Here is a 26,219-nt window from a genome sequence, read left to right as displayed (position 1 = left end):
GTTCCTATACACTCCAATCAGCTCAAAAATGTCAAATTTTTTGAGTTACACCCAGTTACATTGTGTTGACTATAATTTTCAGGGGTGCCAGTAATAGTGGCACGCGTTTTTGTTGAAAATAATTATTTCTTGAGTTTTTTTTCCTCTCTGAATTAAAGGCTGGATTTTTCTCATTTTTTTCAGTGCGAGATGAAGCTACTTCACCAAAAGGTGGAATTTTTTTTCTAACCCTTTTTACCAATCTTTACAAGGGGTGCTAATAATCATGGAGGAAACTGGATGTATATTTATGGATATCTGATTCTTGATTCCCAACAAATCACTTTTTACAGCATGTGTATTTTAATGTATGTCTTGTCAGGGATTATACCAGGGGAAATCCATCTGTAAAGAAATCTGTTTTTCATATTATATTGAAATTGAACCACACATTATTAGTATGTGTACAATATGATGAGCCAACTATAGGGCAACTGTCTGAAAGTGTTGTTATATTCTGCATGCTAGATGTCGTGCTATATCAAGCTTCCTAACTAGATAAACCTAGGTCACATGGACTATTACACAACACCTTTGGTAAAGTGTTGGCTTTTATACTCCGTTAGTTCTGGCCCAATAATTTGATTGGATAAGCAGTGTTCCAAGAGTGCAGCTGTTAAGTACAACATCACAAGGACATTTTGCTGTTTGTATCACTCCATCTGTCCCTGTTCACTACATAAATTCTTTCTACACTTCATTACACTGAAACCATTACTACACTTACCATGAGCTGTCAGTCAGTCTGTACATTACCATGACAACATGCAATGCTCTCTCCAGCTGTGGTTTCTTTGGGAACTATTTTCACTGACTGAACAAAAATAAACTAAATATTTTGCCATACAATGTCTGAAATACCAGTTTTGTGATATTAATTTCTTGTTTATGAAACTGTTGTATAAAAGCAATATCACATGCCGTTGTACTGAATATCAGCAATTAGTATAGACAGGGCCGGATTAACATGGCCAGGGGCCCCTAGGCTACAAGTTGCTGTAGCCCCCCCCGGCCACCATCATCTTATCCCATCTACCTGTAAAGAAATGTCTATTTTCTACATTTTAAAGGGGTTTTTTTTTGTTTGTTTGTTTTTCATTATTAAAAACTTTGTACAGCTGGGCCAGCAAAAACAGAACACCAAAAACTAAGGTTTAGATTGACAACAACTTATCACAACTTATGCAACTGTCAATTGAATGTGCCTGTAGGCCTTTTAGGCAACTGAACCTCTCAAGTACACGATGAAGAGGCTATAATGAAAGGCAATAAAGACAAAGTAAACAAACTAATGATCAACAACCAGTATCATTCTTAAAAGTTTGTCCTCCTAGCTTTTCTTGTAGAAAAGTCATCAATTAGACTTGAAAAATCCAATGAACGCAGAATGTCACTTTCAAGAGACATGAGACAGGTGATTCAATCTGCATTGGCCCATGGTGGATCTCAGTCTACTTTTAACCAATCCCAGTTTAGAAAAAGACCGCTCTCCACTGGCATTAGTCACAGGCAAAGTCAGAAAGAGTCGTAGGGCAATGTCAACATTTGGGAACACCGGCAGCAAGTTCCTCGTTCTCAAAACTTGCAGAAGAGATCTAGCAGAGGTGCCCTGGTTCTGCATTTCACTAACAAACTGTCTAAACTGCACAAGCTCTTCCACAAAATCTGCTTCCACATCACCAGAATATAGTTTCTCCCTTGCCAGCATTGCCATATTTCTCGATATGCATTTTCAGAAAGGGGTCGAATTCGCTAATTACTTCCAGCATTCCCATAAAGTTGCCATTATCCAATCTGCCAAAGATTTCACAATTCCCCCTGAAAGGCAGCCCTCGCTCCACTAGATGTCTGACCACCACAACCACTCTCCTTAAAACCTCTCTCCAGTACGCACACTCACTATCAAACTGGCTTCTCAGCTCATGGTCAATGCATCCAACATTAGCACACCGTTTAAGGTAAACCATCATCGCGTCCCTGTGGCACTTTGATCCTTCGTGCTCAGACAAGCGCAAGTATGCATTTTTCCAATCACTGTACCCACACGTCAACGGACAGTTTGTACCGAATAATTTGCATGCAAAACAGAAGATTGTACCCTTTGAAGGAGAGGAGAGGAGCCACTCTCTCTGCACAAGTTCGCCATTGCCAAGTTTCCTCATGAATAAAGACTTCGAAAAATACCTCTTCTGCTGCTTGTGGATCCTTTCGGATGCTGCATTATCAGCATCTTTGTTACAGCACTTATCAGGGCCCATTTTTATCCAGTATTTCCTAGTAGGTTCATCTATTTCGCCCCAAAACCCTGGATCCAAATTTAAGTTAGCATCGACATGGCTAGAATATCCCAGACACACGTCACAGACAGCTGCCTGGTCAGAGACGCTAACATTGCATGAGCTTGCGGTCCCAGAAACAGAGGGGGGATCTAGATGTGAAATGTTTGATGTTGATGCTTGAAGGAAACTATCATGCATGTCAATGTCATCGGAGTGTGTGTGTGTGTGTGTGTGTGTGTGTGTGTGTGTGTGTGTGCGCGCGCGCGTTTGTGAAACTAGTGGCACATTCATCCACAAATGGGACGGGGTCTGAAAGGGATGGTCCTTCACCCTCACCAGAGCTAGTAGTACTACTGGCTGCAGCTGCAGCTAACATAACGTTTGCTACGCTAGTGTCATGATGACTTGCACTTGCCAGTTGGGTTTCATTAGGTTTAAAAAACCCTGTTAGTTTTGGTATATTGCTCAATAGAGCTTTGTCACGTTGGGCTTTTTGCCGTTGCGCCTTGCGCTTTTAAGCACCGCTCTCGTATTTTCTGTAACACATGTTCACTGTTCAACTGTGGAGTGACGTCGTGCGTGACGTCTAACGTTTATATATGGAAGGCGGATTTGCCTCACCCAATCAGCGTCCGTTTATTTAAATATTCATTTTGAGCCAATGAATATGAAGGTTTTTTTTTTTCTTTTGACCAATTGGGGGCCCCCCTGTGAGGCAGGGGGCGTGGGGGCCCCTAGGCTGAAGCCATATGAAGCCTGTGCGGTGATCCGGGCGTGGGTATAGACTCTGTGGTGTGACGTGGCATGGCACAAACTATACAACAGGATATTCTGGGGTGTGTAATTCCACTTAAACCAGAGTGATTTGCCAACAATTACAATGTTTAGTTTGTTCATGAATGACACATTGTGCCATTTAACGGTTTATCTTTAGATTTAATGTTGTGGAATGTCTGAGAGACAAGTTAGTTCCTGTTATCACTTGTGTTATCACCACAATAAGTCATTCCCTTGCCAGCATCTCCTCCTCTCTCTCAATCCTTTGTTCCTGAAGACTTTCCTTCATCGTCATGTGGAATAACAGTCATTAGTCGAACTTTACAAAGCAATGTGACTATTGCAAAGTGCCTTTCATAAATGTTATATAGATATCTTCTCACAAATGTCACCACCTTAATGAATACATGTTTTACTTTGTCGTAATGTGGAATAACAGTCATACAAGTCAATGTGTAGAAGCTGTTACTATGGCAACAACGCCATATTAGAATGAACACATTAATATTAACCTGCCATTCATGTTACAGCCAGAACTACTGTCTAAGCTAAATAATGCACATCTTTTGACTAATCAGATTCAATAATTCAGCTGTGGTCTGGTATAAAGCAAAATGACCAATTCTACCAAGAAAGCAAGGTAAATAATTAACATTACATGCTTCAAACCAGGCTCCAAACACCTAGTCAAAATAGGCTCCTTCCTTGTCAAAATGATGCCAAAATTATGCATGGTCATCCTAAATTATTTTATAATTAGACTGTATCCACCACTTACTACAGTTCTGCTTCCTCTTTTCTCTTCTTGTTTTCTTTTTCTTTTCTGGCTTTAAACCAGGTATGATCTCTTCATTTGACAACTGTGAGAATTCAAAATAAACTTGTGAAAGTCGCACATGCTAGTGAGATGGGCCCCATTTCGGGGAGTTCCTGGTATAGTGTTGTACATTGCACATTAGTGGTTTTGGGTGAGAGTTGACACTTACAAGGGCTTAATGTTAGCCTTCAGGGGGCCCTAAGCAATTGCCTGCCTTGTCTATCCTATAGCTATGCCTCTGACTTTGCATGAAGCGAAGAGGTGTGCATGAGACTGTTGTTAATCTCACTCTGGCCCACTCCTGGGGGATTTTTTTTTTTTAATTGAACTACCAATATCTTTAAAGTTAAATAAAATCCTTGCACTGTGGCATAGAGAATTCTGTTGTGACCCAAGCTGTATGAAAGAGTCCTTTTGGAGCTTTGTGAAATATAATTTGTGTCCGACCATGTGGCAGAGGGATGTGGTTGAATGTCAGCTGTGGATGGAGAGGAGGCAGGTTGAACCAGCAGGTAACACATGATAATTCTCACCTGTGTGTGATTACAGCAAGTTTACTTTTGTGTGCTTTGTTTACCTTTTCAGGGGAAAAAAAGAGAATGCCATGAACTAGAGAGAGAGTGAGGGACAGTGCTAACAGAGGTCACACAAAACCCTCACACACACCGGAGTGTGAGCTTGGAAAGTGTTGATGAACTCAAGCAAGGTGAAAGGCCCATAATACTGGGACAGTGTTGATAGGATGTAGATGTCCTCCACGGATGATCCAGAGGCCTTCATGGAGCTCACATGGGGATAGACAGAGGAAGAGTGTGCCCTATGCCTCTTTCTCTTGATGTCTGGGGAAGCCCAGCTCGCCACATAGCAGCTGCCACCGTGTGTGCAGCAGGAGTATCAGAGAATAAGGAAGGCAGTGCTATAACAGGTCGGCTGGACTCCAGAGGAATGTTGACAACACTTGTGGTCCTGGAAACTCACGGAGGTCAGCCATCCATCCATTCATCTTCATGCCCAACTCAAGGACTCCATGAGGAGCAGGGTGCCAAGGGAATTCTTGATCTGGAGGTGCTGGAGCAGTTCATCACATGGCTCCTGGATTTTGGAATCACTGTAATGTGTATGAAGGTGGATGAGAAGGAGGACTTGAAATACAGGTGGACTTTGACAGAGCTTTGGGCTTTGACTGTTTTTCCTTCCAACTAGTGCTTTTCAGCACACTTAACAGAAAAACAAATCATCCCAGTATTTCAGGGCTTTCACTTCATTCAAGTTCACAAACACTTTGCAAACTCAACATATCAGCATGTGCGGATGTGCTTGTAAGACAGTTCTGTCCCTCTCTCTCTCTCTGGTTCACAGTGTTCTATTTTTTTCTCCTGAAAAGGCAAGTAAAGCACACATAAGTAAACTCACTATGATCACAGACAGGTGAAAATCATCACGCATTAACTCCAGGTTCAACCCGCCACTTCTCTGACCACAGCTGATACTCAACCACACCCCCGCACAGTTTGATGCAATATTTGCTGCAATAATTAAAGTAACCTAAAAAGTGATTTTTTTTTTTGCTTTATTAAGTATCCACACATGTGGCTGCTATGCAAGCAACATTGTCCACATATTCGCTTGTGTATCTTATGTAGCCTACATCTGGAGATTTAAAAGTGGCATCCACCAGATGGCATGCCAGAGCCAAAACATCCCTGTAATGTTGAGCCTTTTCATTTCACAGCAACATTAAACAGACTGACACACTGTTTCTCTTTAAAGGCGACATGGTATACCCCTTTTACACTAGTTGACACAGTTCCCCGTGGTCTTAATAAAATGTCTGACATGCTTTGGTCAAAATACCATGAGGATAAAGCACCACAGTTCCTTTCTCAATCTGTCTTTACCTCTTCCATAGGGCCGATTTGAGTTCTCAAGCCATGAGTAGAGATATTCAGACGACGTGACAGCATAATTCTAATGAGTTCATAAAAGGGCAAATCAAATCTGAACAGCTTGTTGAAGCACATGTTTTCTGAAATAGGTAGCCCAAAACAAACTGACTGGGTGTCTTCTTTCAGAGTTTGTGTTGGTAGGCTTCAGATACCCAAATGTATGTGCACAAGCACTGAAAAAGTGAGTTTGTCATATGTCCACTTTAAAACTTTATGCCATCTGCCTGTTTCATGATCTACATCTCAAATTGAAAAGATTTACGTACATTTAATACTAATCTAGAAAATCCAGAAGACTGTTAATCAAAAATGACCATTCAGTAGGTTTAAATATGTTTTTAGAATTCAGACACTAACTGTAATAGGAAAACTGTTAGTACTCAATGATGGTCTAGAATAGTACACAAGAATGCAATGAGACACAACATTCTTACTTTGTTTAGTCAGTTGTGTGTCACATGGTGCTACACTGCCTCCACTATTTACACTGGTACTGCACCATGCAGATGCATCATGTTAATTTCTGAGGCTGTACACAAGCAATCCACCAAATAACCAAAAGATAGACATGGCAGCCGTCTTGCATACATTAGGGAGAAAATAGGAGAAACATCCCCCAATCTATGGAAAGGATGACTAGTCAACTACTTTTTCTTTAATTACTGGTTAACGAGTAAAAATTAGTAGTCATGCAACTCCTAGTGGGGATATCAGACCAAACTATCTATTACTACTCAAGGCACACTGCTTATGTGCACTTCGGCACACATCAGTTTCAGGCAGCCCATAACACACTTCAGTAACCCACATAACCTTACTGCTCATTGTCTCAGGCGATCCATCAATGCAGAAGGGAGAGAGGCTTGGGTTCAATGGATACTGTAGATGAGTGCCCATTATCTGGAGATTTATTTTGAATGTACTTTAATCTGTACTATAGATCAAAACAATACAGGCAGCTCTTTGCTGAAATACATCAAGCCACTGGGGATCTATATCGGTCCTCAGACTAAGCAGAGGACACAGAAGTAATGGAAGTGATACAAAGCCAGTAGGTTCTTTAAATAGCCTACATTTTTTGTCTTAATCTCACTGCAGTCATGGTATAAATAATGTTATAATTAGAGATGGATTTACAATAATCCACACTGTTAACTGCACTGAACACATTACAAGTATTTAGCAGACACTCTTATCCAGAGCAACGTACAACAGGACCTTAACATACCCACAGCAGTGGGCTGCCTGTAGAGCAATTGGGAGTGCCTTGCTCAAGTGCACTTTAGCCATTCCTGCTGTTCCAAGGAATTGAACCAGCAACCTTTTGGTCCCAAAGCTGCTGCTCTAACCTTCAAGCCATTGCTTATACATCAATATCATAAACAACCAAATGGCTCTTTTTCTTTATTTCAAAGACAAGCTGACGCATGCCAAGAAGCTAAAGCTTCCTACAGTGCAGCTTGTACACATTGTGACCTCTGGGGAAATCCAAACCATGTATCCAATATAGTCCTTCACAAATAAAGTTGAGAATATGCTGTACATAGCTGTCCTTCTGCTTTGCTTGCTTTTCACTTGGGTCTTTATCTGTTTTTACATTTATGGACTAGTTTTATTTTTATTGATTTTTAAACTGTAATAATAACAATTTGAGTGTTCACTGTTTTGAGCAATGGAGTTTCTTGGATTGTAATCCATCTGGTCTTCATCTTGATCCATAGGATTCTCTCAGTGTATTTACACATGATTTATGTATTTCTATTTTGGACTATGATTCTCTGTTGTATAAGCCACCTCAGGGCAAGCTGGCACTGCATTATGTCTGTGCTCACCACGTAATACTTCAAGTGCTCCACAGCACAATGTTCATGATACTGCTGCTCAGTGCCATTTTAGGCATCAGGATTTTGAAGGGCATGATGGCATGGGGCAGTGAAGAGACTATGACCAGCAGAATGGTTTAGATATAAGACAACAAATTTTTGTACTGAAAACGTCTGTGAATTAGTAAATAAATCTTGCAAATTGATGGGTTTAAAATATTGTGACTGGTTTTGGTCTGCTCAGTATAAAAGGCAACCTGATTTTCTGTTCATTATAGATCACAGAAATTCAGCTTTTTAGTCAGTGAAAGTCAGGAAAAACTCCAGGAATGTGACATTTGACTGAACGGGAACCCTGCAACCAACTACTGCATACACAGGCCAACTGAAGAGCTGAAATTTTCAGAACTTTTACACCTTCTCCAGCACCTGCTATTTGGGCATATTTCAACTCATATGTAATGAACATGTAATGGATTTTTTTTTAATAATTATAAGTAATTGATAGGGTTTTTTAATCAGATACAATTAATGCATGAGAGTGGTTGAGTAGTTGCTATCACAAATTGTTTGCTAATCCCATGTTACCATTATATTTTCTGTGAACAATGATGCTTTAAAACAAGTTTGAATTATATTATATTTGTGCACCTTGTCTAGATTATACTGTACCTCTTAATGTGGACACTTTCATACTTTCTAAAGATCATACACTTTGTGAAATCTCATCAAGCCTGTGCTTGGTCTAGAACCCCTCAACACCTACCTAGTGGACTCCTGGATTAATTACCCAAGGTTGTCTTTCAGCAGGTTACCATCCACAGTCTAATGGCCAAGTGAAGACAGACTCAAGAGTTTAGAATATACCTTAACTAATACTGTTCAAGAAATCAAAAACAACTGGAGTCAGTATCTTCCATGGGCAGAATACCCCAGAATGCTCTCAGACACTCATCCACTGGATTCACACCATTTGAGTGCATGTTAGGTTATCAACCACCTCTATTCCTGTGGAGCTGAGAACCATCTGGGGTACTGGCAGTTGACAAGTGGATAAGCAAAAATTAAACAAACCTAGGAGATGGCACACACATTTATCTCCAGACAGCAATCATATGACAGAAATTCTATGTAGACCAGCAACACAGACCTCATCTCCAACCTGGACAGATGATCTTGCACCAAACCTACAACCTCAACTTGAAACTCTTATCTAAAAAGATAAGCTATGCTCATACCTCATGTCTTGTAAGAGTTTTATGCCATGTTCATTACTATTGTCTGTATCATGTATGACCCTTGCTGTGCTTTATAAATATTGCCTTTTGGATTACGCTTTGTGCCAAATTGGTGCTTTGGCCATTGACTGTTTATTGACATTGATATTTGGATTGTGGACTTGTGATTAAATCCTTCTGCACATTGATCCTCATACTTCATCTGAGTCTCCACTGTTACAAATCATGTTAAAATGTCATTTGTCTTTCTACAACACCATTTCCCCAAAAAAATCATACATAAACCTGCAAATAAAATATCAGTGAATTATACAGTTGTAAATTTAGCCTCTCTCTATAGTGTGTTTTTACTTGCTGCAATACGAAGAACAGAGCAGAAATGCACATATTTAATAAAAATCTACATAGACATTGAAAGTCACTAGTTATTCTAGTGTGTATGCATATTGTGTGCCAACAATTACCGGTAAATGATCAAGGCTTTTCTAACATCTGTGTCAGGTAAGCAGGCAGGAGTTAGTGTAGACTGATCTTGTACACCATCAGCCACTGTGTTATTGTGGAAGCTAATAATTTTCCATCAGTCACTTTCTAACCCACAACACATTGTTCTAAAACAAGTTAGATTTACGAACTTATTAGAACATGGCTAGTGATACTTGCTAGTTAGTTGGTTACACCTGAGGGGGGAAAGAAGAAAAACAACTCCATATTACCTTTCAAACTTTAGCTCAGCATATTGCACTCTCACAAGATAAAATGAATAATTTATATGCCCAGATAAATTACCTTGTCCAGTTTTTTTGCCAGTGTTTTTGCAGTGAGTCAGTGAGAAGGCCATGGTGTTGCAATGTAAAATTAATGCAAGACAGAAGCTGGACTGGACTTGCAACACCAACCACCTGTACAGGAAGGTACAGAGCAGGCTGTACTTCCTGAGGAGGCTGCGGTCCTTTAACATCTGCAGGAAACTCCTGTGGATGTTCTATCAGTCTGTGGTCGCCAGTGTCCTGTTTTACACCGTGGTGTGCTGGGGGGCCAGCACATCCAAGGAGGACACATCCAGGCTGGACAAATTGATCAGGCGGGCCGGCTCTGTGGTCGGCATGAAGCTGGACTCTATGGTGACGGTGGCAGAGAAGAGGACTATGGACAAACTACTGAACATCATGGACGATGCTAGTCACCCTCTGCACACAGTCATCAGCAACGAGAGGAGTCTGTTCAGTGACAGAATGCTCCTTCCCAAGTGCAGGACTAACAGACTTAAAAACTCCTTTGTCCCTCATGCCATCAGACTGTACAACTCCTCTCTTGGGGGGGGGTAACAGGAGGACAGAGGAGGGGAAGGAGCAGTAGCCTAGCCTGACAAAAAGCAATACTGGACAATGTGCAATATAAATGAGCAATATAATGTGCAACACCTCTCCTGCTAGATTTTTTTCCATATTTTATTTTTTATGTTTGTATATGTTCATAATTAATTTATCTAGAAGTTTTCTCTATTTTCTTTCTCTGTTTATTCTGTAATAATGCTGCTGGAATTTTAATTTCCCTGAGAGAACCCTCCCAAAGAGATCAATAAAGTTTTATCTATCCATCTATCTTTAATTAGGGCCATTACTATGATAATAGAATGAATCATATTCATGTATGTGGGATATGGGTCCAAGTCAGGTATTGAGTTTGATCATAGTTCTGCTTCACTTTTGCTAATTTAGTCTTGTCTAGTTTATTTCTTTCACTGTCACAATTTTCAGAGCAAACAGTAAGTTCTACCATGGCCAAACTTTCCCTATGCTTTAGAAAAGGTAATGACCGTGAAAAAGGTGCATATTGATGACCTAAACCAGGGTTCTCCTTTATCAACCATGAGTATAAAATACATAATTTTGTGCAGAGTGTGTATGCATGTTTCTACACATAGACCATGATTTATCAAGTTATTCTTGCATGCGAGGATGTGTGTATATGACCACACTCCCCTTACCATGCATATACAGGAACCTGTAGTAGTAAAAAAAATTTTTAAAAATGTGTAATAATGGGTAAACTTATGAGAGACTCTCATCCATCAATGTCAGTCATGTCAATTATGTCAATTGACAGTGTAATAACCAATTCTGGTACTCACTAATAAAATGTAGATGAAATATAAAGTAAAACTAATTAAAACACATTTATTCTATCCACATTCACTGGATATGAGCAATCACGCACTGATTGGCTACTCTACTACTAGGATATCAGCTCATATACCATGGGTAGAGAAAAACAGCTCAGTCAGTCGTGGTAATGCACCTTTAAGTTGGTTTGCCAACCACCAAAAATAGAAAAGAAAATGGCACTGTGTTACTGAACCAACCGAGGACGAAATAAAAAACTCTACTCGAGAACCAAACCCCCCAAAATACAAAAAAAAAAGCAACAAAATATGGAATAAAAGTATTTGATAGGAAGAACATATCTTTTTATTTTTCAATAATTATTATTATACCATTTTTCACAAATTGCTACTGTCATTTTGCTGGTTTGTTTACATTTAAGCGGAAATCATTTTGTCTGACGTTTTGTATAAAGTTTTTATTTATCGAATTTGCAAAAAATAAAAATGCTCTGTTTTTCAAAATCCAGTGAATGAGTGGAATAACTGTTTTATTAAATCCACAATCTCGTCATACATGACTTATAGCCAACTTGGCGCTATGCACCTCGTTAGCTATCAGCACATATATGACTCAATTTCGTGGCATAACTGTTAAATACATTGAATAGGATGGATTTGGTACACATAGCTTTGGGCAAGGAGGAATACATTTTTAAGAAACATAAGAATATCTTTACTGATAGTGTTGGTTCATCAAATTATTTCATTTGCCCAGTATAATTTTAGTTGATTTCTATCCTATTCAGTGAACTTTTAGCCACTGTCACATTTAAAGGCAGAGTAGGTGATTTTGGAGAAACCAGCAAGAGTAAACTAGATTTTGAAAGTATCCAACATAAAATCCCATCCTCTTCCTTCAGGCCTCCCTCCAAAGCTACTCCTCCAAAACATATGAACGTGCACTGCCCGATTACTGCTGAAAGACGAGCCTCAGAAAGAGAGTGTGAGTTGGGAGAAAGGAGCATTGTGCATGGCTGTCATATCCAACTAACTAAAAGTCTGCCCAAAAACAAAAACCAGATACCTCCCTCAGTTGCTGCAATCATTGAAAAGCCATACCAACATTCACTCTAGTTTGACCTCTTGCATTTGCTGACTTCATGTGTTAGTCAGAAAATCCTACTTCCCACTTGTGAAGTCAGAATTACAAGTAGGTGATGTTGAAGTGCTTTGTTGTCAGAGCAAAATGGAAAATAGTGGATGCAAGATTTCTTCTCACTTGATTCTTGGGAAAATCTTGTTTTGTGTCTGTAATGTGCATGCTAAATAGCATTGGTCTATATCAACCTTATTTCCACCATGATGAAAGTTTGAAGGTCATCCTAACTCAGGAACTCGGGTATCAAAATTATTTGCAAAGTTCCCACTCAAAATTAAGAGCAATCATGTGCAACTTCCAAGTCTGCAACTCATATTTACCATAATCCCAATAGCATGTGAAGGCAGCAGTTATCCAACCTTTTTTTTCATTGTAGCCTTTTCTACTTCAGTCTTTTCTTACTTTGTGTAGCAGTACAAACTATATAACTTTCGGTGTAACTGAAAATTTAGGCAATCATTTCTCTGCCATTTTTGTGTGACTAGCATGCTAGCTCTCATAAGATGTCTGCCTAGTCTTGTGGAAGCATCCAGTTACGCACAATTAGTGCACAGGCAGAGTGCACTTAGACAGGCAGGTAGGCTATCCAATCATTTAATTTGGACCAAATGAAATTGCTGTACAGGATTGTTACAGCCTTGCAACTGCCACTGATAAGGGATTTTTCCCCCCTTTTTATTGTCAGAGCATTTATTCATTGCTGCTGAGATGTAAAGTGAATTTCAAAAAATATAACAAAAGTTTCTGAAAAAAGTGCTTACCATGCTTTTAAATGAGAAATTGGAGACAGAGTTGGATTCATCATCATCAGCTGAGTGATGTATCTTTCATGCATTTATATCACTGACACTGCAATACATTACACTTCCAACTAAAAAATAAAAATAAAGAGGGATTTTCATATCATTACAGTTTTCTGCATGGATAGAATGCACACATGTAGCCATAAAACGTTAAAATTTTTTATACATTTTTAGACAACCACTAATCATGTTGCTTACTTACATGAGTTCAATTTCAGCTTATGTAAGATATCAAAAGAGGCTGCAAAGGTGCTACCCTGCAGTAAATGTTTTAAAAATTAATCAAGTGATGGGAGTCAAAAATCAAAGAAAAGCTCAGTTAAAAAAAAAATCTCTTCAATTCATTCACATGATGGCTTTCAGCGGGAGCAGGTCTTGGAGTTATGTAAATAAGTTATGTAAATATAGCTGCAAGCAGAGAAGCAGGGGTCAAGCACCAAGGATGAGTCATAGAGTTGCTATGGTATCTGAGTGATAGATCTAGCAAATCACTTTCTAACAGGTATCGGAAACAACACATTTTTATCACAAAAAGTTATGTACAGTTTACAAATACTCCATGAGAAAGAGTTGGTTTTCTATCCTATTCAAATAGATAGGACCAAATACCAGTACTGTAGTGATACACAGCTCTCAATTCGATACACCCTTGTATCAAACAGTACATTTAACAGGACATATAGGTGTTTATTAATCTGTAGGCTAGTCATTGTAAAATACTGTGTTTATGTGAGGTGTAATAAACATTTAAACTTAATCAAGCCCACACTCCTTTGAAAAATCCTGTCAGCCTACTACTATACTAGTATACTAGCCTGCACCAATACCTCTCTCTCTGCTGTTGCTTTAAAGCATCATTTCCCAGTGGATACAATCCAGGTTAAAGAAATCACTGGGAGTGGGGGGGTTCATAACTGCAGCTATATTTAGTATAGTGGAGATAAACACATTTGACTTTCACACTACACCTAGCAGAATGTGAACTAAGGCACCCTGTGCTTCAGACATGCCCCCTTTTGAATTACACCAAGTTGGGCTACTTTTGAAACAAATCAGAAATGTGTGTGCAATCAACGAACTTGATTCCAATGCACACAAAAATAGATTGCCTTTTCAGACACTTTCTGAATTGTTCTTGGGTCGATTTGTGTAATTTTTGAGATGTACTCAAACTGCACCCCAGTGAAAGCTTGGCAAGAGCACTCATGTTTAATTAGCCATGTTTTTAAACAGCTTTTGTTATACAACCCTAAGCATCTGAACACAAACATTTCAATTATTGTGCTTGTATAATGTTGATTGTTTTAATCCAGTGAAAATGGCACTAAGGCATATTCTGGCAATGCTTATTTTTGCTGATGAAAAAATGTATCATATCAAGACACCACCATAACAGAGTTTAAATTGTGTATTGCTACACCCCTAGTAATAAACAAATATGCTTAAATATATAAAAGATTACTTCACAAAAATTGCCTATTTAGAAAGTCTAGAGTTAGTCTAGAGATGATGTATACCACAATTGCAGAATTTAGGTAAATGGTGTAGCTGAGTATAGTGGTTTGTAGAGCCAAAAATTCAGGACAATTTCTATAAATCTTGTGAATTTTCAACAATTAGAAGTTGGAAAATTTTCCAAAGTCAAGAAACAAAATGGTTACTTTTCAACATAATCCTTGAAAATTCCCTCAAAAGCATTAAGGCATGTTAAATATACCTTAATGCTTTTGAGATCACTGTCAGTGATCTCATAGTTGATAAATTATCTTGCAGCATTGTTGCAAGTCCTCATATGAAGAATGCAATCATTCCTGCAATGTATGAGGTCAACAGAGCATGCAGATTCCCTCATCAATTCCCTAAGTATTAGTGCTGTGTTAGAACAGATGGATGCTTACCTAGAACTGACCTGTGAAAATATCTGCATCAGCAGTTCTTGAAAGGTATGCAAGTGTCTCCAGTCAGATTGTTCCTCTTCTGAGTTTCCACTGGAATCTTCACATTAGGTTCCCAGATGCAGATAGAAAGACCTTGTGCTTCTGATATATTCTTTTTTCAGTCACAGTTTGCTGATCGTTTCAGAGTCAGAGTGCAGTGAGATTCTATGCCTGATTAATCTTCCTCCAGTTCCTTTGTTTTTCACTGCTGGATCCCACTGGATATCAGGCACAGTACACACACCAACCCACTGAAGAGCTGTTGGGGGTTAAGAGTATATGCAATTGCTGGAAAAGTGCATGCATAGTGTGTGTTTGTGGAAGACAAAGACTGCTGTTTTTCAATAAGAGACATATTTCTGCCTGTCTGTGCATAAGATGCTTCTGCCCTCCTCTTTCCACCACGACTGCTGCATGGCTTCTAAACTCCCTCTCCCGCCTCATAGGTATTTTAGGGATTGTCTAAAAATTATATGCTGTAGAAAAACCCATACAGTAGGAATGTTCTGGCATTGTCACAAAAACATCTGTAAGAGGGAATGGTAGTGTCTCATGAATTACATGACACTTTTTAATAGTTTCTCAGCTCTAACACACCTGATTCAACTAATCAGATAATTAACACCCCTTCCTGAGTGGAAGTGGGTGTGTTAGAGCAGGGGAACTACTGGGAGTTTGTGTAGGACAATGGTTGCTCCAGGACCAGTATGGGCTCGGGAGTTAAATTCTCCAGAATGTCTTTGTCAGATTTATTTACAGTAGTCTTCCAACAAAAAAAGGTTCTGATGCTTAAAGGGAAGTAAAGCATATTATAGGATTTAAGGAAAAAAAATCAGCATCTTTGAATCAGGTTGAAAATCCCAGAGGTGATTGAAATAGTTTGATATTTGTATCTGGTTAGCCATATTGATACAGTATGTATGTTGCTGTGTTGTTAAGTCTGGTTTATACACTGCCCTGCCAAGAAAAAGTTGTGCACTCTAATATTTGGTTGGACCGCCTTTAGCTTTGATTACAGCATGCATTTGCAATGGCATTGTCTCGATAAACTTATGCAATGTCACAACATTTATTTCAGTCCAGAGTTGTATTACATTTTCACTGAGATCTTGTGTTGAAGATGGGAGAGTCAAACCACTGCATCAAGTCTTCTCCAGCACATCCCAAAGATTCTCAATGAGGTTAGGGTCAGGACTCTATGGTGGCCAATTCATGTGAGAAGATGATTCCTCATGCTTCCTGAACCACTCTTTCACAATATGAGCCCTAATTTTATGCTCATGCCATCAAGGAAGAAAAAAATCCATTGATGTGATAACCTGGTCATTCAGTATTGTCAGCTGACATCATTTTATTGCCCCATAATGATGCTGAGCCTTGACTTGACCAACTGAAGCAACCACAGATCATAACACTGTCTCCAGAGGCTTGTACAGTGGCCACTATGCGTGATGGGTGCATCACTTCACCCATCACTCAGGAATAGGGTAAATCTGGACTCATCAGACCACATTACTTCTTTCCATTGTTCCAGAGTCTTTATGCACCCTAGAAAATTGAAACCTTTTCTCCTAATTAGTCTCACTAAAAAGTGGTTTTCTTATGGCCACACAGCTATTTAGTACCAATCCTGTGAGTTCTCATCACATTGTGACTGTGGAAATGCTCTTACTTTCACTATTAAACATAGCCGTGAGTTCTACTGTTTATTTATTTATTTTATGATTTGACTTCACAGGCCTGCGATAACCTGGTGACTTGTCCAGGGTGTACCCCGCCTTTTGCCTGTAGTCAGCTGGGATAGGCTCCAGCTTGCCTGCGACCCTGTAGAACAGAATAAAGCGGCTAGAGATAATGAGATGAGATGACTTCACAGCCCTGCGATAACCTGGTGACTTGTCCAGGGTGTACCCCGCCTTTCGCCCATAGTCAGCTGGGATAGGCTCCAGCTTGCCTGCGACCCTGTAGAACAGGATAAAGCGGCTAGAGATAATGAGATGAGATGAGACTTCACAGCCCTGCGATAACCTGGCGACTTGTCCAGGGTGTACCCCGCCTTTCGCCCATAGTCAGCTGGGATAGGCTCCAGCTTGCCTGCGACCCTGTAGAACAGGATAAAGCAGCTAGAGATAATGAGATGAGACTTCACAGCCCTGCGATACCCTGGTGACTTGCCCAGGGTGTACCCCGCCTCTCACCCATAGTCAGCTGGGATAGGCTCCAGCTTGCCTGCGACCCTGTAGAACAGGATAAAGCAGCTAGAGATAATGAGATGAGACTTCACAGCCCTGCAATACCCTGGTGACTTGCCCAGGGTGTACCCCGCCTCTCACCCATAGTCAGCTGGGATAGGCTCCAGCTTGCCTGCGACCCTGTAGAACAGGATAAGTGGCTACAGATAATGGATGGATGGGTGGCTGGCTAGATGAATTTGACTTCACCAAGCCTTTAAGTGATCTCTAATTATGGTCAATCAGGATCTTTTTCCAACCACATTTTTTCCATAAGTTGATGGTTCACCACTATCCTTTTAATAATGTGTTGGATGGTTCTTAACCCAATTCCAGTCATTTCATCAATCTTCTTCATTGTTTTCTTTGCTTGATGCAGGCCAATAATTTTGATTCTTCTGAAACACAGTAACATCTTTTCCATGACCACGGGATATGGCTTCCGGCATGTTTGTTTAAGAAATGAGAAGCTACTCACTGCATCAGTTAGAGTTAAAAGAATTGTTGCCAGCTGAAACACAATCACTGCAGTAATTATTCAATCAAAGGCTCTTATGTATTTGTTTATTTAAATCCAAATGGCAACTTTTTTTTTTTGGCTGGGCAGTGTACTTTTATAGGAATGTGTATTTGTATCTTCTTTGCATTGTAACACAGAGAGAGGTATCATGGATAAACATGGCATGCAGAGACATGTTTTGGTGAGACTTTGTGACATTTCTTCTGCATGTTTAATCAATTTCAGAGTAATACTGTTAAAAAACATCTAAAGTGTAAACAATAAAATGCTAAACAATAAAGTATAACCAAAAAAATTTCCCTCATTGCATACCCCCTAGAGGACATGCTAAATTTACGTGCGAGTATGAAGACTTCACCGTGAAGTATGCATCAGCCCTAATTCCAAGCACAAAAAATATGCCAAAAACAATGCCGGTATGTCCGAGTATATTTTACTTATTTTGTCAATCCTTTTACCTAAAACAACTTACATTTCAGACTAGGTATGCATCAATGCCATTTTGTAGATTGACTATGACTATGTTTTTTGGTACTCACTGATACAGGAGACATGTGGCTGTGTTTCCATATGAGCTGCTAACAAGTGAAAGAGCAATAGCTGACTTCCACATTAATCTGTTTTGAGAACTGCAGCATTCAGTTTTCAATTATGAGAAGGGGATTTACAACCACAATTCCAAAAAAGTTGGGACAAAGTACAAATTGTAAATAAAAACGGAATGCAATAATTTTCAAATCTCAAAAACTGATATTGTATTAACAAGAGAAAATAGACAACATATCAAATGTCGAAAGTGAGACATTTTGAAATGTCATGCCAAATATTGGCTCATTTGAAATTTCATGACCGCAACACATCTCAAAAAAGTTGGGACAGGGGCAATAAGAGGCTGGAAAAGTTAAAGGTACAAAAAAGGAACAGATGGAGGACCAAATTGCAACTCATTAGGTCAATTGGCAATAGGTCATTAAGGTGGTGTTTACATTAGACCGTATCCGTATCGTTTTCGTTGCGGATGCACTGTCCGTGCACATTAAAACGCCGGGAAACGACTCCACAGGCGGAACAATTTGAATCCGCCAGGGCCCACGTATTCAACCCAGTACGTATCTGATCCGGTGCTGTGTAAACATTGAGGAATGAGGTTACGCAGTGCTGAGCTCTAGCTGACGTCGTCATTGGACAACGTCACGGTGACATCCACCTTCCTGATTCGCTGGTGTTGGTCATGCCACGTTGGTCATGTGACGCGTCCAAAAAATGGCCCAGTATGTCCCCATATTTTGCTTGGACACTTTCCCAGTCCACACCCTGAGCCGACACCGTTGTTTTATAATCCAATGTTACATTTAGTAACAATTGGACCTCGTCGTCCGTCCATGAAAAAATGGTCTTTAGGCTTGCCATCCTTCCACTTGCACGTGGTGAGTGACTTGCACATGCCCGATATGCACTGGGATCATGTGACGTGCCGTCTAATTAGTCATGTGATTAGCGTATCCGTGAATTGGCGTTGCTGTGTGCACAGGGAACGGTTTTGTTGCGGGCACAGAAATTTTGTGTGTGTACGCGAATCGTTTTAAAAACGTTAATCTGATGATCCGCTGATTCGAAATAATGTAAACAGGGCCTAACATGACTGGGTATAAAAAGAGCATCTTGGAGTGGCAGCGGCTCTCAGAAGTAAAGATGGGAAGAGGATCACCAATCCCCCTAAATCTGCGCTGACAAATAGTGGAGCAATATCAGAAAGGAGTGTGACAGTGTAAAATTGCAAAGAGTTTGAACATATCATCATCTACAGTGCTTAATATCATCAAAAGATTCAGAGAATCTGGAAGAATCTCTGTGCTTAAGGGTCAAGACCGGAAAACCATACTGGGTGCCCGTGATCTTCGGGCCCTTAGACGGCACTGCATCACATACAGGCATGCTTCTGTATTGGAAATCACAAAATGGGCTCAGGAATATTTCCAGAGAACATTATCTGTGAACACAATTCACTGTGCCATCTGCCGTTGCCAGCTAAAACTCTATAGTTCAAAGAAGAAGCCGTATCTAAACATGATCCAGAAGCGCAGACGTCTTCTCTGGGCCAAGGCTCATTTAAAATGGACTGTGGCAAAGTGGAAAACTGTTCTGTGGTCAGACGAATCAAAATTTGAAGTTCTTTATGGAAATCAGGGACGCCGTGTCATTCGGACTAAAGAGGAGAAGGACGACCCAAGTTGTTATCAGCACTCAGTTCAGAAGCCTGCATCTCTGATGGTATGGGGTTGCATTAGTGCGTGTGGCATGGGCAGCTTACACATCTGGAAAGACACCATCAATGCTGAAAGGCAGATCCAGGTTCTAGAGCAACATATGCTCCCATCCAGACAACGTCTCTTTCAGGGAAGACCTTGCATTTTCCAACATGACAATGCCAAACCACATACTGCATCAATTACAGCATCATGGCTGTGTAGAAGAAGGGTCCGGGTACTGAACTGGCCAGCCTGCAGTCCAGATCTTTCACCCATAGAAAACATTTGGCGCATCATAAAACGGAAGATACGACAAAAAAGACCTAAGACAGTTGAGCAACTAGAATCCTACATTAGACAAGAATGGGTTAACATTCCTATCCCTAAACTTGAGCAACTTGTCTCCTCAGTCCCCAGACATTTACAGACTGTTGTAAAGAGAAAAGGGGATGTCTCACAGTGGTAAACATGGCCTTGTCCCAACTTTTTTGAGATGTGTTGTTGTCATGAAATTTAAAATCACCTAATTTTTCTCTTTAAATGATACATTTTCTCAGTTTAAACATTTGATATGCCATCTATGTTCTATTCTGAATAAAATATGGAATTTTGAAACTTCCGCATCATTGCATTCCGTTTTTATTTACAATTTGTACTTTGTCCCAACTTTTTTGGAATCGGGGTTGTATATTATTTAGTTTTTACAAAGATAAGTAAGGGATTTAATTAGGGGATAACATACAGAGAGCCAGGAATTATCGTAAAATAAACCCCAACAGGGTGATGCATGACCCGGATAAGAAGCAGAGGGTCTTGGATAACCCTTAAACGGTTTATTTCATGATAATGAGCAGCTGTATCCCACTTATTAAACAGCTACTTGCTAAAGAAATCAATAATTTGAAACAAAATATTGATTTAAAAATTATTTTATTGCTTTCACTAATAACATGGCCCATAACAATGGTCTGTTATGCATAACAGTCTGTTATAACATAACATAACAGACTGCAGAATGCTATAACTGATCAATCAGAATCAAGTATTCAAATTAGTCTTGCAATAATGTTTAATAATTTATTAAACCTAGTGTGAAAGGTAGGCATGAGTGAAAAAACATTTTAATAAATGGAATTGAATAAGGGGCAGCACGGTGGTGTAGTGGTTAGCGCTGTTGCCTCACAGCAAGAAGGTCCTGGGTTCGAGCCCAGTGGTCGGCAAGGGCCTTTCTGTGTGGAGATTGCATGCTCTCCCCGTGTCTGCGTGGGTTTCCTACGGGCGTTCCGGTTTCCCCCACAGTCCAAAGGCATGCAGGTTAGGCTAATTGATGGCTCTAAATTGACCGTAGGTGTAAATGTGAGTGTGAATGGTCGTCTATGTGTTAGCTCTGCGATGACCTGGCGACTTGTCCAGGGTGTACCCTGCCTCTTGCCCATAGTCAGCTGGGATAGGCTCCAGCTTGCCTGCAACCCTGTTGGACATGATAAGCGGCTACAGATAATGGATGGAATTGAATTGAATAAGGTTTTTATGTGATGTGTGGCATAAATTGATCAATTAGGGATGTCACTGAGCATGTTATTCAGCTGTTTATTTTTCACCTGTTTAAATTGTAGCTATCAAAAGTACACACATGGATGTTATAAGCATGCTCTTTATAATGTTAGCAAGTTGATTTTGAATGAAGTGTTAATACACTTCATTCAAAATCAAGGAGGGGGGAGGGGGTTCACTTCAGAAAAGTGTTTCTGCACAGCTGTAAATAACGTGTACGGTTGTTGGTTTGTTTGGGGGGGGGGGTCAGTTTCAGAATCCTTCGTTGTCAATGATTGATAATGGCTGATTGTCATGAACAGCATACTGTACTGGGTAAGGGCTGTTTTCATTCTTTTAGCATTCTTGGCAAGCCAGAATTTGCTGCTGTCTGCAAGCATCAGTGAAACATATTTTATATTTAAGATGATTTATGACGTTACCTGTATAGCAACAGGAGCATTAGTTGCATGTGCTGATACAAAAATGACTGTCACATTGAATGATCAATCATGCACTACAAAGTGAATTAGTAAATGCAGAAAGTAAAGATCACTAATGTTAGCTGGCTAGCTTGTTAACAACACACACTTTCATGGTAGAGTCCATGTTTTTTTCCCACTTTATAGCTTGAATAAGCAGAGCTTGACAATTATGTAATTCTGAGTTCAGGCTTCTCACCTCTGAAGATAAGGCAAATGCAGCATTATTTCTCTGAAAATTTGAGAGAGGGAAGAAGTACATACTTCTGAGCATTAGAGTGAGCAGGATGAATTTGAGAGTATACAGTATGTAGGGGAGACTTTGGACAAGTTTTCAGCTTTTGCAGATTATGAGAAATTCTTTGCAGGCATAGAGGAAAATTGCAGAGCAGTAATTTTTAGAGAAGTTGTGTTACAGAGACACTGTGTCTCATGTTTATATAAGGTAAGATGTGTCACACTGTTCTGTTCTGCAAGGTTATCATAAGCATGTGTACATGTAAGGTAGCAAGGATAGCGAGGTAGAGACAGAGAGAAAATGTCAAGGCTGAACACTCTGACATTAAGAAGATATCTGATATGCAAATCATGTTATCGGGTCATGTTATCGGGACTGTATTAAAAAGTGTGCAAATTAACAGAAAGCGCTTCTCTGGGTGAAACCCTCTGGGTGATTGACTGTTTTTCACTGCTGGAAGCCTGCTCTTGCAGGAGTATAATAAAGTTGGAATTCTGTTTGCTTTCTTCTAACAGTCTCAAGGTGTATTACTTTTTTCCACCACAATTCCATGACATAGTCAGCAGGATATCACGAGTAGCAGGAATTTCCAGATCCTTTGAGGAAAAAACATCGTTATCGAGTCTGATGAGCTCCCAGGAGACAGACTGATTGATAGACGACAGGGGATCTCCCGCTGCCACTGATATCTAACGAACTCGTGGTGAGGAAAAGTTTTCTCTTCTATCCTCGTAAATTAATGGCAAATGATTGTGTTGCAGTGAACTGTAGTTGACATGTATATAGATGGGTGGACACATCGGTGTGCATATTTTTGAGAGGGTGAATATGTATCAGGTTGAGAGAAAAACCCTTTCTGCTCTTTTTAAGTAAGGTTTTGGGCAGACTAGAAACCTCCCTGTTATTGACAAATAGCAGCAAGCAATCGTGATCATGACACATTTGGGGTAAACGTGAGAGTAACACAGTCTTTGCAATTCCTCTGCGACATATAAGTAAGATGGGACAAATGGGAACAAAGCAACCAGAAACTGAGAACTCCTGAAACCTACCCCCCTTCTCCAAACATCAAATTTATGTTAACTATGGACCAAACTCATGTAAGCAACTTAGGATGTGGGTAGAACGATGTGGTTTCCCAGAGGGAGGCCGTTTAAGTGTGTGTCAGATACAGAGTCTCGAGGAAAAGTTGAAGCAAGTAGAGGAGGATAAAAAAGGAAGAAGAAATATAGAATACAGGTTGATCGGGGTGCATTTAAAATGTGGCAAATGGAAGCTGTGGTAAGAGATAAACGGGTCAATTCGCATACACATCAGGGTCAGTTAGAATGGCAGGGAACTAACCAGAATCCTAGTGCTTCAGCACAGCAGCCACCAACCGCTCTGCCCCCCCGCCTGAAGCCTTGCAGAGGAAGACGGACATGTTCCCTCCCCCTCCTCCTCCATCTTCTCCTCGGCCTCCAGAAACAGTGTCTGTGTCACACTCTGCTGGTCAACAAGTGTATGACCATAATCAACTCAGAGGAATCTGAACAAGGTGAAAGCTCCATGCAGGTAGTGACATTTACCTCAGTGTCATCACACACAAAGTCCCACACAATAAAGAAGGACTATGAAGATCTCCAAATGCCCATGGTGGCTGTTGCAGGACTACAGGGGCCAATGATGGTTCATAGAACATGGGATCCACAAGAGATTATGCAGATGGCTGCTGAGATAAAGGATCCCAGACAGCATGGTGGTCCTAAGTGTGCCAAGGAACTCGACAGCTTCTGTAAAACATACCTCCCCACCAGCCATGAACTGGTTCCGCAATCCAGTAACGAGCTCTTGGTTGGCCCGGTTACTGGTTTGCATCCAATCTGGGTGGTTTGTGTGCTCTTTATTTACAGGAAACTGGTCCTGGACCTTGCTAAAGTCCAAACCTAGCTTCTTTGCAAACACTCGGCGGAGTGTTTGCAAAGAAGCTAAGTTTGGACTTTAGCAAGGTCCAGGACCAGTTTCCTGTAGATAAAGAGCACACAAACCACCCAGATTGGATGCAAACCAGTAACCGGGCCAACCAAGAGCTCGTTACTGGATTGCGGAACGTTGTCAGAATGAAGTTTCCAGTCCAAATGGGCATCACTCAAATAACAACCTGTAAGCAGCAGGATGATGAGACAGTAACACAGTACCTGCAGAGACTGACCATGATACACACTTGGGGCTCGAAAGGCCAAGCAACATGGTGACCAGCAGGGATGTAAAACCTTATGAAGCCCACCTAAAGAATGCTTTCCTCAGTGGCCTGAAGCCTGATATAGCCAAGATGGTCAAAGATGGATGTGTCACATGGGAGGTTTGCAAACTTCCCGAGGTGGAGAGACATGTAGTACATACACTGCAAAAAATTATATCTTAGCAAGTGAAAATATCTTGAAAATAGTTGAAACAATATAGCATTTCCTATTAGAAGAATACAAGAAACCAATTCTGAGATTATTAAACCTAGTTCTAGATTACAACCAACTTATTCTAATATGTCTTATCAAGTAAAAATATCTGACCATGCAGCAAGATAATTTCACTAGTATTAAGTAATTTTCTCCTCAAATTCAGAGAAGAGTACAGAGAAGAGGTTGAATGAGAAGATGCAGCAAAAACAGAAAAAAAAGGATAACGCTCTTCACAAGGCCATGCTTACAATCGCACAAGTTATGCAAGCAAGCCAGTGATCTGAGTCATGGGAAAGGAAGAGGTTGACAGTGCCAAGATGGCTGCTTCATCTGTGGCTCACTTGATCACTGGTGTGACCAATGTCTGCAGTATCAAAGCAGTGAGGTTCCCAGGATCACCAAGATGGGGGACTGACCTCCAGTCCCAGTCGCTCAAGCTTCCTGCAATGAAGAATCTGCTTTGCACTCACCGCTTCCTACAGCCTGCACAGAGAGTAGGGAAAGTAAATAAGTAGGTACATATGCATTATACACTGATGCTTGAAAATGCCAATATTTTCTCTAACTGTCTCTAATAAGCATTTAGATTTATTAGTCGATTCGGAAGGAGGACATTCTGTCATTAGATCCTCAGAGTTTTTCACACAGCCAAAGATCAGCAGCCGATCTTAGATCACTGTGCGCACCTCTGGACAACAGGTCCTTGAGAAATTTACTGAGCCACTCCTCTGTAGACTGGGTGAGTCTGAAACATTTAAGTTTTCATTTTTGTTGTCCCATTGTTGCCCAGTAAATTTGCTAGGGAGAGACCTGATGCACAGGTTTGGCATAAGTCTCCTAAGTACCCCAGATGGATTACAGGTAGCTCAAATCCCAAATGAGGAGGGCACAATCATGACAATGGTTAAGTTAGACCCATCATGTGTACAAGTGGAGGCTGGCGCCCTCAGATGTTCTGAATACGAATCAGGAGCTGGTTGAGATGGCAAAAACACGCACTAGTCCAATTAGTACTGATTATATGCGACCAGAAAACTTACTTTGCACCACTCATGTTAGCCACAGGCACCCAGATGTTAAATTTGAGCAGGACTGGTTGAAGGAAAGTAGAGTATGTGAAAAACTGTTATTAAAGAAGTTGTTTTGGAATAGTCACAGGTGTGCATTGTTTGTACAACCACCAACTGGTGTTTAGTTCACACACAGTCCCACACGTGTCATTGGCAAAACAACAAGGGGAGAGATGGAAGGATTTGGGCCCATGGGTGTTGAAGTGTGTAAATGCAAGTGATTGGCATTTACATTTACCACCGATTCAAGAGTACTGTATATTAAAAACATGAATGCATTTCAAACGAATCTGGATTTCATTGTCTCTGTAAAGAGAGATGTAGTGTTAATTGGTGAAGAAACTGTGCCAGGGATGTGGTCAGGATGGCAATTTACTAAGCTTATAGTTGACTCCCCATGTTTAATGGAGGTTCCTAAACAGCTTTGGGCACAGGGCAAACACGGCATAGGGCTGAAAAAGGATATTGAGCCAGTGGTGATCACCCCAAAATTTGATCTTAGGCCCTGTAAGTGCCATGCTCTGCCCCGGACT

Source organism: Neoarius graeffei, chromosome 15 (genome assembly GCF_027579695.1).
Source record: "Neoarius graeffei isolate fNeoGra1 chromosome 15, fNeoGra1.pri, whole genome shotgun sequence".
Taxonomy (NCBI): domain Eukaryota; kingdom Metazoa; phylum Chordata; class Actinopteri; order Siluriformes; family Ariidae; genus Neoarius; species Neoarius graeffei.
The sequence above is the reverse complement of the archived record's forward strand: the minus strand, read 5'-3'. Positions refer to the sequence as shown.